Below are 13,490 nucleotides of genomic sequence, written 5' to 3'. Positions count from 1 at the left end.
AATTTCTGGAGTTTCAGGTTCTAGAGAAATGGGGCCTAAAAATGCATGTGGAGTATCAGTACAAGGGATGATTACCTGGGTTTTCCAGATAGCTTTTTCAGCTTCATTGATCTCTGGTTCGTTCATAAAAGCAGGAGCAGCACTGGCGATTTCTTTAGTAAAATCAATGGGTTCTTCGCGATTCACATGAGAAGTTCCTGCTGCGTTCGTCATTGTTTAAGTGTTTTGGTGAGAATTTGATGAACAGTTCGTGTTTAAAGATAGCAGTTGCAGAAAATTCAAAGTTTTTCTTCGGGAGAACTTTTGGCGGAGAAGAGGAACAGTGAAAGTGAAAATGAAATGGTGAAAAGTGAAAAGAGTAAAGGTGAGTTTGCTTCTATATGGACCTTTGATCATGACACATGTCAAGATCTTATTTTGACAGTTTTACCATTAAAGTGTTGTCTTTTCCAATGTTAGAAAACGTGGCCCACTAACTAAGATTGTGGGGTCAGTATTTAAAGGAAATTTGAATTAGTTTTGAATTAAATACTGACATCATTCATTTCGATGGAGAATGTTAGTTTTTTCAAAAACGTCTTTTTCTTCTTCGGTGAAATCGAAAATGGCGTTTCTGGGGGGCAATTTGTTAGCCAATATATTTTACTAGCTGTAATAAATGTGGTCAAAGTATAGTTGACCTAGATTCAAAGAAGATTCGAACAGAGTGTTGTGTTGAAAGCAAATATGGGTTCGAATATGGCAGAAGACTTCGATAAAGCAGTTTTCGAAGGTGGTTATCAGCAGTTATTCTTTAAGTCAGTTTTTATTTTAAGTTTGTTTTCAAATAAGGAAAACTGTCGACTTGTGGCAGTTGTAGTTTTAGTTTCAAAGAAATGTAGTTATTTCTAGACTTAGTATAAATAGTAGTTTTTCATAGGAAAAACAGGTCACAATTCCATCATACAAACTTACACTCAAAGTATCCGTATGGAAGCGAGAAACGAGTCACAAGTTGCAATGTATGAATCTGTGTACCAACTTTTATTTAATCAATGCAATTTACCCTTTTTTCTTTAAGTGTTCTTGCACTTTACTTTGTTAAGTTCGATTGAGTTCAAGTGGATTGAATTCGATTGTTTTTATTGTGTTTCTTATATTTTCGACACCAAAAACACAGAATTTCTAACAACAAGAACAAACACAATATGTCCTAAGATTTACTGGTTGATCTTGCAAGTTACCATTTGTAAACCAGCGGTTGTTTACGAAAATCCAACGTAAACACACCCGTATCCGTACCCGGGCTTCATAGATTATACCGTTTCCAATTTTTCATATTCCTTTTCAATAAAACTAGTTAATCCTATCTACTTGAAAAATTTAAGTTTGTCATTTGAAAAATTCAAGTTTATTATCATTTTTTAAACAAAATTTTGTTATCTATAATAATGAGTTCATCCTAACTACTTGAAAAAATCAATTTTGTTTTGTTTTTAAAAAAAAACTTTTACTACTTATAACAATGAATGTAAGAAGAGTAGATATTATATAAGTAAAATTGTAATATTGTTAAAAAATTTAAGTGCAAATTAGATGCAGAATTTGATGGAAAAAAATTGTTTGTTATGAAAGAGATAAAGTGTGGAAAAAAAAGTTTGTTGGAGAGAGAAAGAATATATGAATTACTTGTTACGAAAGAAAGATATAAAATCAAATTTAAGAAAATTATTGCATCATCGGTGATTGATGCCACATCCCAATATTTCATTTTAGAAACACAAAAGATGTAGATACGTACCGCATCTTTTAAGAAAGAAAAAAAAAACCAATGTTCCACAAATCGAGTGTTAACTCACTGAGTTTACCGAATTTACGTTTTTAGGTACCAAAATCGTGTCAACTCAGAGGTAAAGTCGATTTCTGGTAAAATCGAAATGTTTGACGAGTTTGACTCGAGTTAAGTGGTGCCGTCTGCGGTGGGAGACCTGAATAGGTCACCTACCGTAGGAGACATGGTGTGTTTTTTTTTTTTGCAAAATGAATATGAACCATTAGATAAAGGTTAACTAACCATTGGATCAAAATGTTTACTATACACCTCCAACATCCAATTGCTTTTTTTTTTTAATTCTAAATTACTCTTCTCTTTCCTCTCTCACCCATGGGAATTCACATCTCGTCCATCAGATCTTTTATTCATACCCAAATCCATCTCTCCACATATGTTTTACTAAGTTTTATCAATCGGTTATAGCATCCTTCCCTATGAAATTTTTTGGTTCCCAAACTACCATCCTTCAAACCGTCTTCCTTATTGGAAGTAGTTCTTTGTCACCCATAATTTTCAGAGAGCTCACATGCATTGAAAACAAATGAAAAGAGAAAGCCGTGAAGGAAAAACCCCATTGAAGAGTTTGAGTGGAAGTGAAAAAGGAAGAAGAAGTGGTTGTTGAGATAAAATCTAAAAATCCTTTATTGATGTTTTAATGATAACAAACCTTGAGAAGTAAACTAATAAGTTTTATGAATATTAATCGACTGATGTTTGCACTTGAGCTTTTAATTGAAAGGATAAAAGTCAAATGAGGAGGACAAACTAGAATCAACTTACATCAACAAGTGCATTATTTATACTCAACGATGAGAGAATAAAAATACTTAAGAGTATTACCACAATAGTATCAGAAGCTTCATGAAGATATTGAAAGACTATTGTTTTCATCAATGAAGGTTTAATCGAAGGTTATGATTATCTTTTTATTTAACTTGTGTATTTGAGTGTTCTATTTAGTCACAGTTGAAATATTAAAGGCGCGCAACAATCGTCAATTTTTGTTCTCATACAACGCAACAAATTTTGAAAGCCAAAAACCTTGCAAAGAAGAGAAAAACGTATAGTTTGGTATATTGCAATTTAAGGCATCAAAGGTCATTTAATTGACATTTTAAGAGACAGATATGGAACCTTTTATTCAAGGAATATTGCATTAAAGGAGCTAGTTAAAATGCCAAGGTTTTTTACGTGCATGAGGATAACATGTACATGGCCAAACATTTTATTACAAAAGGAATTATATAAAAAAGCATGTTTCTTCTTTTGGATGCAAGCTACTACACGTGGAATTGAATGATACATAGTGAGCTGTTTTGCTCAAAGAATCCTACACGTGAGAATTATTTCAAAAGCGACAAAGGATAAGAATTAGTTAGTGGTTGAAAGCTTGCAATTTTCACATATGGGATCCAAGGCAAAAATCACACGTGAGAATCAACATGAGAAATTACAGCAAGGATTTACTAGCACAAATGGATAAGCCTACCTCAGTTGTTTCAGGTTAGTAAAGGTCACAACCAATTGGATATTTTCCTTTGTACTACCACCACACAAATGGCAACATGTGGAATTTGGAAAAAGCTCACAATTGGCTGTCAAGCCTTAGAGAAGGAACACGTGAGAAAGAGCAAGGTAAATTGAAAGAAAATATCTCACTTGTACATGTAGCAACTACAAAGAATATCTACAAACAAGGGAACCAAATGATTTGTTAAAGAAAGAAGCACTCACACGTGAGGCAACAAAAGTTATGAGCTGGACCTAAAGGTTTTAGACGCTCCTCACGTGGGAGAGAAGAAAGAGCAATTTGTTTTGAGCAATTGGTGGTCTATAAATAACAAGCTTATGGCAAAGGAATGAGCACCGAATTTTTGTGAGAAAGCAAGCAATATACACAAGCAAAAATACACAAAGCTCTCTCCTTTTCTTTTTCTAGTGAACTAAACTTGCTCTTTTACAGTGAGCTTTTTGTTTAGTAAAGCACTACTCAATTTTATTTGATATTCGGTCCAAGTAAGAATTTGTTTCTTATTTGGTTGTAAAGCTTGTAGGTAACAAGTGTGTAAAAAGCAAGGGTTAAATCACTCGTTTGCAGGAAAAGATCAGGTAGATCTAGCAAGGGTGATTTGTACTCGTTTGTTTCTTGGTTGTAAAAACAAGGGTTAAATCACTCGTTTGTAGGGATAGATCAGGTAGATCTAGCAAGGGTGATTTGTACTCGTTTGTTTTTGGTTGTAAAAGCAAAGGTAGATTTACTCGGTTGCAGGAAAGATCAGTCGGATCTAGCAAAGAGTAAAAGTTACTCATTTGTGAAAAAAGAAGACAAAAGAGGAGTTGTGGTTAACGTTACTTAACGCAACTACCTAGTGGAAAATCTCACAGTATTGTGGGGACTGGACTAACCCATATTGGGGGAACCAGGATACTTCTTGTGTGTGATTTTCTTTTTCCCTATCTCTTTCATTTTATACAATATCACACACTTCACAATATTATGTTTTATTAACTAACATACTAATCTAATCCAAGTATATATACTTGAGAATTTTTATTTGGTAATTTTTATTAGATCACAGTTCAAACCCCCCTTTCTTGTGAAAATATTTACTTCAATTGGTACCAGAGCTCTGCCTCTAAAAAGCCTACGCACCCAACGGTGCAGGAGGAAAAAGATCCAGAAGAAAAGTCTCAACACAACCTAAACACCCAACGGTGTAGAAGGAAGAAAATTCAAAGCCTAAACACCCAACGGTGTAGAAGAGATCTCAACACAACCTAAACACCCAACGGTGTAGAAGGAAGAAAATTCAAAGCCTAAACACCTAACGGTGTAGAAGGAAAAGGATCTAGAAAAGATATGTCAAAAAGTGCAAAGTCGTTATCAAAAAGGAAATCTCTAAAAAGGAGAAAAATCAATGCTGCAGAAAATACTCAAAAGAAAAATTTGCAAGAAGAAAAAATGTCCAAAATTGCAAAGGATATGCCTGAAGAAAGTCAAGATCAAATTTACCTTCTCACTTGCAAATTACTAAGAATGATACAAAAAAGAGATCAACAAAACTTCTTTTCAACAAATAAGGATGAAAAAGCAAACTTATGCCTAATGGCAAAATCAGATAATGAAGAGGTAAATCCTGATCCTTGCTCATCATGTGAAAAAACTGAATATTTGTTTGATAATCTTTTTTATAACTCTCTAATTTTAGAACAAACATGTGAAAGATTGAGAAATGAAAATCTTGAACTAAAAAGGGAAAAAGAAATGTTAGAAAAAGAGAACAAAAATTTGATTGAAAATATTCAAAATTCTCAATCAAAAGAAGTCTCTGAAAATAAAAATGACTCTCAAAATGAAAACATTATTTTGAAAGAAAATGTTTTACAGTCGAAAAATGACATTTCAAACTTCGTTAAATCAACTGAAACATTTCAAAAAATTATGGGATCACAAGTAAGTGTTTTCGATAAAGCTTGCATAGGTTTTAAAACTAATCACAAACAGAAACTTTATGAAAAATTTTTCATTCCTGAAAAGGTTACAAAAAGGAGTGAAAGGTACAAATGTACATATTGTGAAAAATATGGACATCTCGAACCTTTTTGTTTTAGAAAAAAGAAAGAACAAGCTTCACAAAAAACAAGAGTTACTTTCAAATCAAACTTTGTTAGATTTCATAAAGGAGGATTTCCTAAAAGTAACACTAACCATCAAGGACGCAAAAAGATATGGGTACCCAAAGCACTACTAACTTCTATTGCAGGAATGTCTCATGACAGTCAAGAAAAAGCCCTGATACTTGGAGAGTGGATGCTCAAGGCATATGACCCAAGAAAGACAATGCCTCCTCTCATTTAAAAAAAAAGGGAGAAAAGATAATACGTAACTTTTGAAAATAGTTACAATGATCAAAGCAAAGGGACATTTATCTTTGTTAAAAATAATTTTGCTTTAATTTATTTTAAGGTTTTTTAATACGTGGTAGGTTTAACTCATAACTTTTTTAAGCATTTTTCAACTTTACGAAAATTGTTGGAAGACATTTAAAACCTCATATGTTTGAGATGTGAAACAAACATCTTTATTTTTCAAATCCAAACATTTTTTTGGTCTTAAAGTTTGATGCTTTTCTCGACCAAATCTTGTTTTATGTCTTGTGTAAAACATAAACAAGTTTGACATAATAGAACTTTCCTTTATCATTCAAACTGTCATTCAAAAAATTAGGTTCTATGAGAATATAGAATGTGAAATTTATTTTAAAGGAAAAGAAGTCAAAAGTTTTTTTTTAATACAATTTCACCAATTATGTTTTTAACTTATAAAATTTATAAGTCTTATGACTTTGTAATATTTTATGAGTTATTAAAATATTTACTTGAACATTTTTTTAACAAAAAACGTAAGGACAAATATTGTGAAGTCTTTCTAGGTTCTTGGTAAAAATGTTCAAAGTCAAAAATTTAAATATATTTTCTTGTCAGTAAGTCACAGTGGGGAAATTCAATAAACATTTGTCTTCTATGTTTATAATCTTGTTTGTGTTAGAAAAATCTTGAACAAAACTTACTTTTTTTTGGAAAAATAGAAAATAAGATATATCATATTTTCACTTTTATGAATATTATTTCTATACTTTGCTTAATAAAGAAAGTTTGGTAAAATTTGATTCAAAATATGTCTAAGTTTTTTTGAGACTTTGCATTCTATAAATTTGATAGAATATAAATTTGCAATGGCCAATATATAGATTAAAATACGCAAATTATGTTTGATGAATGTTTGAGGATCTTTGAAGAAAGCGTGCACATAAAATTTGATGAATTTGAGGAACTCGAGATTCAAGAAAGAATCATTGAAGAAAATGAGGAAGAAAATCAAATCAACTCCAACAAAGAAAATTCTCCTCAACAACCTTCAAACGAAGAAGCAATCATAGATGAATCATGGATCGAGGCTATGAAAGAAGAACTACATCAATTTGAGAAAAATCAGTTTGGACTCTTGTACCTAATCCTCAAACTCAATCCATCACTGGTACAAGATTGATTTTCAGAAACAAGCTGGATGAAGAAGGGAAAGTAACACTAAACAAAGCTAAATTAGTAGCTCAAGGTTACAATCAATAAAAAGGCATATAGATGATGAGGAAACCTATGCTCCTGTGGCTAGATTTGAAGCCATAAGAATTCTTCTTGCATATGCATCTCATAAATGCATCAAACTTTTTCAAATGGACATAAAAAGTACATTTTTAAATGGTTATTTAAATGAAGAGGTTTATTTTCATCAACCTCCGAGCTTTGAAAATTTAGAAAAACCAAATCATGTGTTCAAACTAACCAAAGCTATGTATAGACTTAAACAAGCTCCAAGAGCCTGATATGAAAGATTGAGCATTTTTTAATCAAAAATGGTTTTTCATGAAGAAAAATTGATACCACACTTTTTAGAAAAATTGACAAAAATGATTTATTAATTGTACAAGTGTACGTCGATGATATCATTTTTGGAGCTACAAATGAAAAAATGTGTGATGATTTTTCAAAACTCATGGAAAGTGAATTTGAGATGAGCATGATGGGAGAACTTAAATTCTTTTTAGGATTACAAATCAAACAACACAAAGATGGCATTTTTATTTGTCAAGAAAACTATGTCAAAGATTTTCCCGAAAAAGAATATAGAGGAATGATTAGATCCCTTTTATATTTAACTACTAGTAGACCTGACAATGTTTTTGCAGTTGGTTTATGTGCTAGATTTCAAACTGCACCAAAAGAGTCACACTACACTGCAGTTAAAAGAATGTTCAGATACCTTGTAGGCACTCCAAGTGTCGGTTTATGGTACAAAAAGGGATCACATTTCAATCTTACCGCATACTTTGATGCTGACTATGCCGGAGACAAAATAGAAAGAAAAAGCACAAGTGGTGCATGTCAACTGCTAGGAGAAGCTTTAGTCAGCTGGTGTTGTTGAAAACAAAATACTATAGCATTATCCACCACAGAGGCTGAATACACTTCCACTGCAAACTGCTGCTCTCAGCCTTACGTCAACAAAACTCTCATCAATCAAGTGACCTCAACATTACAATGATCATAAATGAATGGGTATATGGACATATTACAAAATAAAGACATTCTCATCATTGGTACTCAAATGATAAAGGTCATTAAAGGAGGTAACTCTGATCCAAAACATATAATATTTGCATTATAATAATTTTGAATACTTTTATGCAATATTATTATGTGATTGATTGGTTGCTCTTGAAATTCAAAATGCATACTAAATCTTTTTATGCAAGTATATGAATTCAAAAAGCTTAAATGGATGCATCATTCTCCTTGTCGTAACTTGAACATGCATATGTTTAAATGAAATCAATTTTGTATAACTTCTAATTTACACATATCCCATATTGATCTTCAATCCATAAAATGTGTGGTTATTGAATACAATAAATTAACGATGCTTTCGACTTAGAGAAAAACTTTTTAAGAATGCTTTCAAAATATATGAGTCTTCTTAAAGTTTTTCTTCTCAAGGGATGTTTTGTTAAACATAATTTTATACAAAGCTTGACTTATATATTTCACAATGATAAGTTTTTAAAGGATAAATGAATTAACACTTGTCTTAATTCATATTTTTATAATCTTGTGGAAAATACCTTAAGTGTGTATTGATTGGATTATTGGTCAATATTTTATATGTGCAAGTCAAAATTATTCTTATTGATCAATAAATATTTTTGGAGTAAATACAACTCTTAATTGTATTTCATGATAAACCAAATTCCTTGAACAAGAAAAGTGCCAAAATCTCATGATTTTATAAATATAAGTCTGTGCTTATAGTGAACTTTTCATGAAAAACATCATTTCTATAAGATGTGCACTTATCTCAATACAATTGGTTTTCACATATTGATTAGCCTATACTGTGCCTGATGCCTAAGTATTATTTTGTTCGGCTTTTCAAAAAATTGAGATTTTGATATGGCTTATGTAAATGATCCTTCTTCAACATGATTTAAATGAATATCCTCTTTTTTAGGATTTATTTTTGAAGGATTTCAACAAGAAGATACATGATTGATATTCATGAGAATATCTTGTATTAATTTGCCATAATATACAAATTTGGTCTAATTTGAATAAGACTTGCATATTATGATATTTGACTTATTCTTAGTATGAAAATATTATTTTGGATATTGACCAATGACCATCTTTATCACACTTACATGTTATTTAGATGCAAATATCATGAGGCATATTAAAATATTTTGTGCATAATTAGTCTTAATTGTTGCATAAGCCCTTGTGAATTTTTCTTTTCTTCTAAATGTTTAAAATGTATGTTTTAAGCATGGCGTAGAAATAATCAAGATGTCTCACACAGACACTTTCAACTGAAAGTAAGTTTAAGCATATTTTTTTACGTGTGTTTGCATATATTTTGTGAAACAAAAAAAAAAACTTTATAGTTTATTTTATGCTACTAAAATACGAGAAAACCATCTTGAAAAGAACGGCTCTTTAAGCATTATAGGAGCTGAAACTTTGAAAAATTCATATATATATATTCTCAACATGATGATATTTTGAAAAGAGAGAAGTTTTATTGACTTGAAGTCAATTCACTCTGATTTTTTTTAGCTTCCGCATTTGCGTCACTTTCTCTCTATTCAAAAATAAAAAATCATTGGACAAATTTTCAAATGACATTTTATGTTTCAAACGGCTAGAACATAGCCGTGTCCATCATTTTATTTTTTTTTGGAACATGATCTTGTTTTAAAATAAAATGATTGTCTCAAGTTAATGTAATTGAGGATATTCATGTCATAAAATTGAGGGGGAGTAATTCTAAGTTTGAGAATTTTTTTCTAACAACTTCCATTGACATTTGAGATCAAATAAATTTTTTGTTTTTATTTTGAGAGCATCGATGAATAAAATTTCAAAAAACTGAATTTTACATGAGGTTAAGTTGTATTGCTTTTGATATATTAACCAAATTGTGATTTCAGTATTGACGAGAATAACCATTGTTCATCCTACATGTGCTTTAATGTTTAAAATGCAAACTTGATGAATTTGATATCTGAGTTGATTCTTAAATTTGATATCCTACATTGCTATCTACAATTGTGCTTCATTTTTTTCACCCCCAACACTTTTTGATAGATGCCAAAAGGGGGAGAGATATGTATGATGGGAGAGTAAAGTAAGATGGGATTAAATAATGAAGAATGTTATGAATTAATCTCTTGCATGTGTTTAGGGGGAGTTTAATTATTATTTAAAGAACTAAACTCTTGCATGTATCTAGGGGGAGCTTAATTGAAATATCTATCAACATTCTTGCATTTATTATTATTTCCATCCATAAAACTTATGATTTATTCTAAAGGTTTGTCATCATCAAAAAGGGGGAGATTGTTGAGATAAAATCTAAAAATCCTTTATTGATGTTTTAATGATAACAAACCTTGAGAAGTAAACTAATAAGTTTTATGAATATTAATCGACTGATGTTTGCACTTGAGCTTTTAATTGAAAGGATAAAAGTCAAATGAGGAGGACAAACTAGAATCAACTTACATCAACAAGTACATTATTTATACTCAACGATGAGAGAATAAAAATACTTAAGAGTATTACCACAATAGTATCAGAAGCTTCATGAAGATATTGAAAGACTATTGTTTTCATCAATGAAGGTTTAATCGAAGGTTATGATTATCTTTTTATTTAACTTGTGTATTTGAGTGTTCTATTTAGTCATAGTTGAAATATTAAAGGCGCGCAACAATCGTCAATTTTTGTTCTCATACAACGCAACAAATTTTGAAAGCCAAAAACCTTGCAAAGAAGAGAAAAACGTATAGTTTGGTATATTGCAATTTAAGGCATCAAAGGTCATTTAATTGACATTTTAAGAGACAGATATGGAACCTTTTATTCAAGGAATATTGCATTAAAGGAGCTAGTTAAAATGCCAAGGTTTTTTACGTGCATGAGGATAACATGTACATGGCCAAACATTTTATTACAAAAGGAATTATATAAAAAAGCATGTTTCTTCTTTTGGATGCAAGCTACTACACGTGGAATTGAATGATACATAGTGAGCTGTTTTGCTCAAAGAATCCTACACGTGAGAATTATTTCAAAAGCGACAAAGGATAAGAATTAGTTAGTGGTTGAAAGCTTGCAATTTTCACATATGGGATCCAAGGCAAAAATCACACGTGAGAATCAACATGAGAAATTACAGCAAGGATTTACTAGCACAAATGGATAAGCCTACCTCAGTTGTTTCAGGTTAGTAAAGGTCACAACCAATTGGATATTTTCCTTTGTACTACCACCACACAAATGGCAACATGTGGAATTTGGAAAAAGCTCACAATTGGCTGTCAAGCCTTAGAGAAGGAACACGTGAGAAAGAGCAAGGTAAATTGAAAGAAAATATCTCACTTGTACATGTAGCAACTACAAAGAATATCTACAAACAAGGGAACCAAATGATTTGTTAAAGAAAGAAGCACTCACACGTGAGGCAACAAAAGTTATGAGCTGGACCTAAAGGTTTTAGACGCTCCTCGCGTGGGAGAGAAGAAAGAGCAATTTGTTTTGAGCAATTGGTGGCCTATAAATAACAAGCTTATGGCAAAGGAATGAGCACCGAATTTTTGTGAGAAAGCAAGCAATATACACAAGCAAAAATACACAAAGCTCTCTCCTTTTCTTTTTCCAGTGAACTAAACTTGCTCTTTTACAGTGAGCTTTTTGTTTAGTAAAGCACTACTCAATTTTATTTGATATTCGGTCCAAGTAAGAATTTGTTTCTTATTTGGTTGTAAAGCTTGTAGGTAACAAGTGTGTAAAAAGCAAGGGTTAAATCACTCGTTTGCAGGAAAAGATCAGGTAGATCTAGCAAGGGTGATTTGTACTCGTTTGTTTCTTGGTTGTAAAAACAAGGGTTAAATCACTCGTTTGTAGGGATAGATCAGGTAGATCTAGCAAGGGTGATTTGTACTCGTTTGTTTTTGGTTGTAAAAGCAAAGATAGATTTACTCGGTTGCAGGAAAGATCAGTCGGATCTAGCAAAGAGTAAAAGTTACTCATTTGTGAAAAAAGAAGACAAAAGAGGAGTTGTGGTTAACGTTACTTAACGCAACTACCTAGTGGAAAATCTCACAGTATTGTGGGGACTGGACTAACCCATATTGGGGGAACCAGGATACTTCTTGTGTGTGATTTTCTTTTTCCCTATCTCTTTCATTTTATACAATATCACACACTTCACAATATTATGTTTTATTAACTAACATACTAATCTAATCCAAGTATATATACTTGAGAATTTTTATTTGGTAATTTTTATTAGATCACAGTTCAAACCCCCCTTTCTTGTGAAAATATTTACTTCAGTGGTTTGGGGAAGAAAGATATAAAGTAGATGGTTGTGTACATATAGAAAATATAAAGTAGATGGTAAGTGGTTTGGCAGCCATTGATGATGTTTGAAGCTTCTGGACTTAATTTTATGGGGATTTTTTTTTCTTCATTAAAATTTATTAATATTATTAATTCTCACTTTAAATCTGAAATTAAATTCTGGAAAAATCATTATTTTATGATGTTGAATTTAATCTTTAAATGCTCACCCAAAAATGTAGTGATGAGCTTGAATCATGCTGTCTTATTTTTAATTCAATCAAAATAATCAAAGGTTGCTGCAGAATTGGGTGAAAGGTTGCTGCAAATCTCAATTGTTTGTGAGAAAGAAGGCTCATACCAAGAATAAGAGGAGAGGGCAGGGAAAAAGGAATGAAATAAAAAAATATCAGGTGTTTGTCGGTTTATACTAACTATCATAGAGGTTCATAATCCAACGGCTGACTTCTATTTATTTTGCAAAAAAAAAAAAAAAATTACAAGTCTCCTACGGTAGGAGACCTAAAGAGGTCTCCCACCGTAGCCTTTGCCGTAAGTCGGTCAAACTCGGGTAAAATCGGGTAAACTCAAGTAAAATTGAAATGTCAGAGCTAGAGTTTACTATCACGCTATTAAAAATACTTTTCCAAAAAGAAAGGTCAAATATATTTGTGGAAAACAAACTGAGGCATCACGGAATAAAAAATTACAAGTTAAAGTTTCTATAGTAGTTCAATCCTCCTGTGAAACCCGTTTTCTCAAATTTAGAAACAAAATAAGCAAGATCATCTTATGTGAGCCAAGAGGGCAAGGTATCGGGGGTATCCGGATTGAACCCAGTTCCATATCCTCCCTTGGGAAAAATTGGAGGACCAGTTTTCCGAGTTGTGAGGATATTTTTCATCACGTATGCAGTGCCAACTTCAGCCATCCGAGCTTCCATTTCGCCCGGTTCCTGTGATAAAGAAATAAAAAAACAACTATTACGATATAGAGATCTATAATTACAACAATTTCTCACTTCATTTTACATATTTTGGTTTCCCTTCAGAAAAAAAGAAGAAGAAGGAAAATAGACGACTAACAATTTCTCACTTCTTAATTTATGCCCATTATGATATCATATGATGAGTATATAATTAGAACCAGTGCAGACTTGCAATAAGACAGCAAGACCCTAATACATTCATGCTTGCTTGTAGAATTACCTAAAGCC

General features: G+C 31.7%; 1 protein-coding gene and 1 long non-coding RNA gene across 2 annotated transcripts in view; one reads left to right on the top strand and one right to left on the bottom strand.

Annotated features, from left to right (window-relative positions):
• Window positions 1-13,490, bottom strand: part of LOC146911334 (epoxide hydrolase 2-like) — a 67,646-nt gene that overhangs the window by 45,839 nt on the left and 8,317 nt on the right. The window lies entirely within an intron of this gene.
• On the top strand, window positions 2,437-12,200 carry LOC146911337 (uncharacterized). Its single transcript, XR_015017934.1, has 2 exons — window positions 2,437-2,884; window positions 2,960-12,200. It is a non-coding gene; the product is annotated as an uncharacterized LOC146911337 (long non-coding RNA).

Source organism: Medicago sativa, chromosome 7 (assembly GCF_051527215.1).
Source record: "Medicago sativa cultivar Bolivia chromosome 7, Bolivia_mono, whole genome shotgun sequence".
NCBI classification, from domain to species: domain Eukaryota; kingdom Viridiplantae; phylum Streptophyta; class Magnoliopsida; order Fabales; family Fabaceae; genus Medicago; species Medicago sativa.
This window is presented reverse-complemented; position numbering and strand designations above follow the sequence as displayed.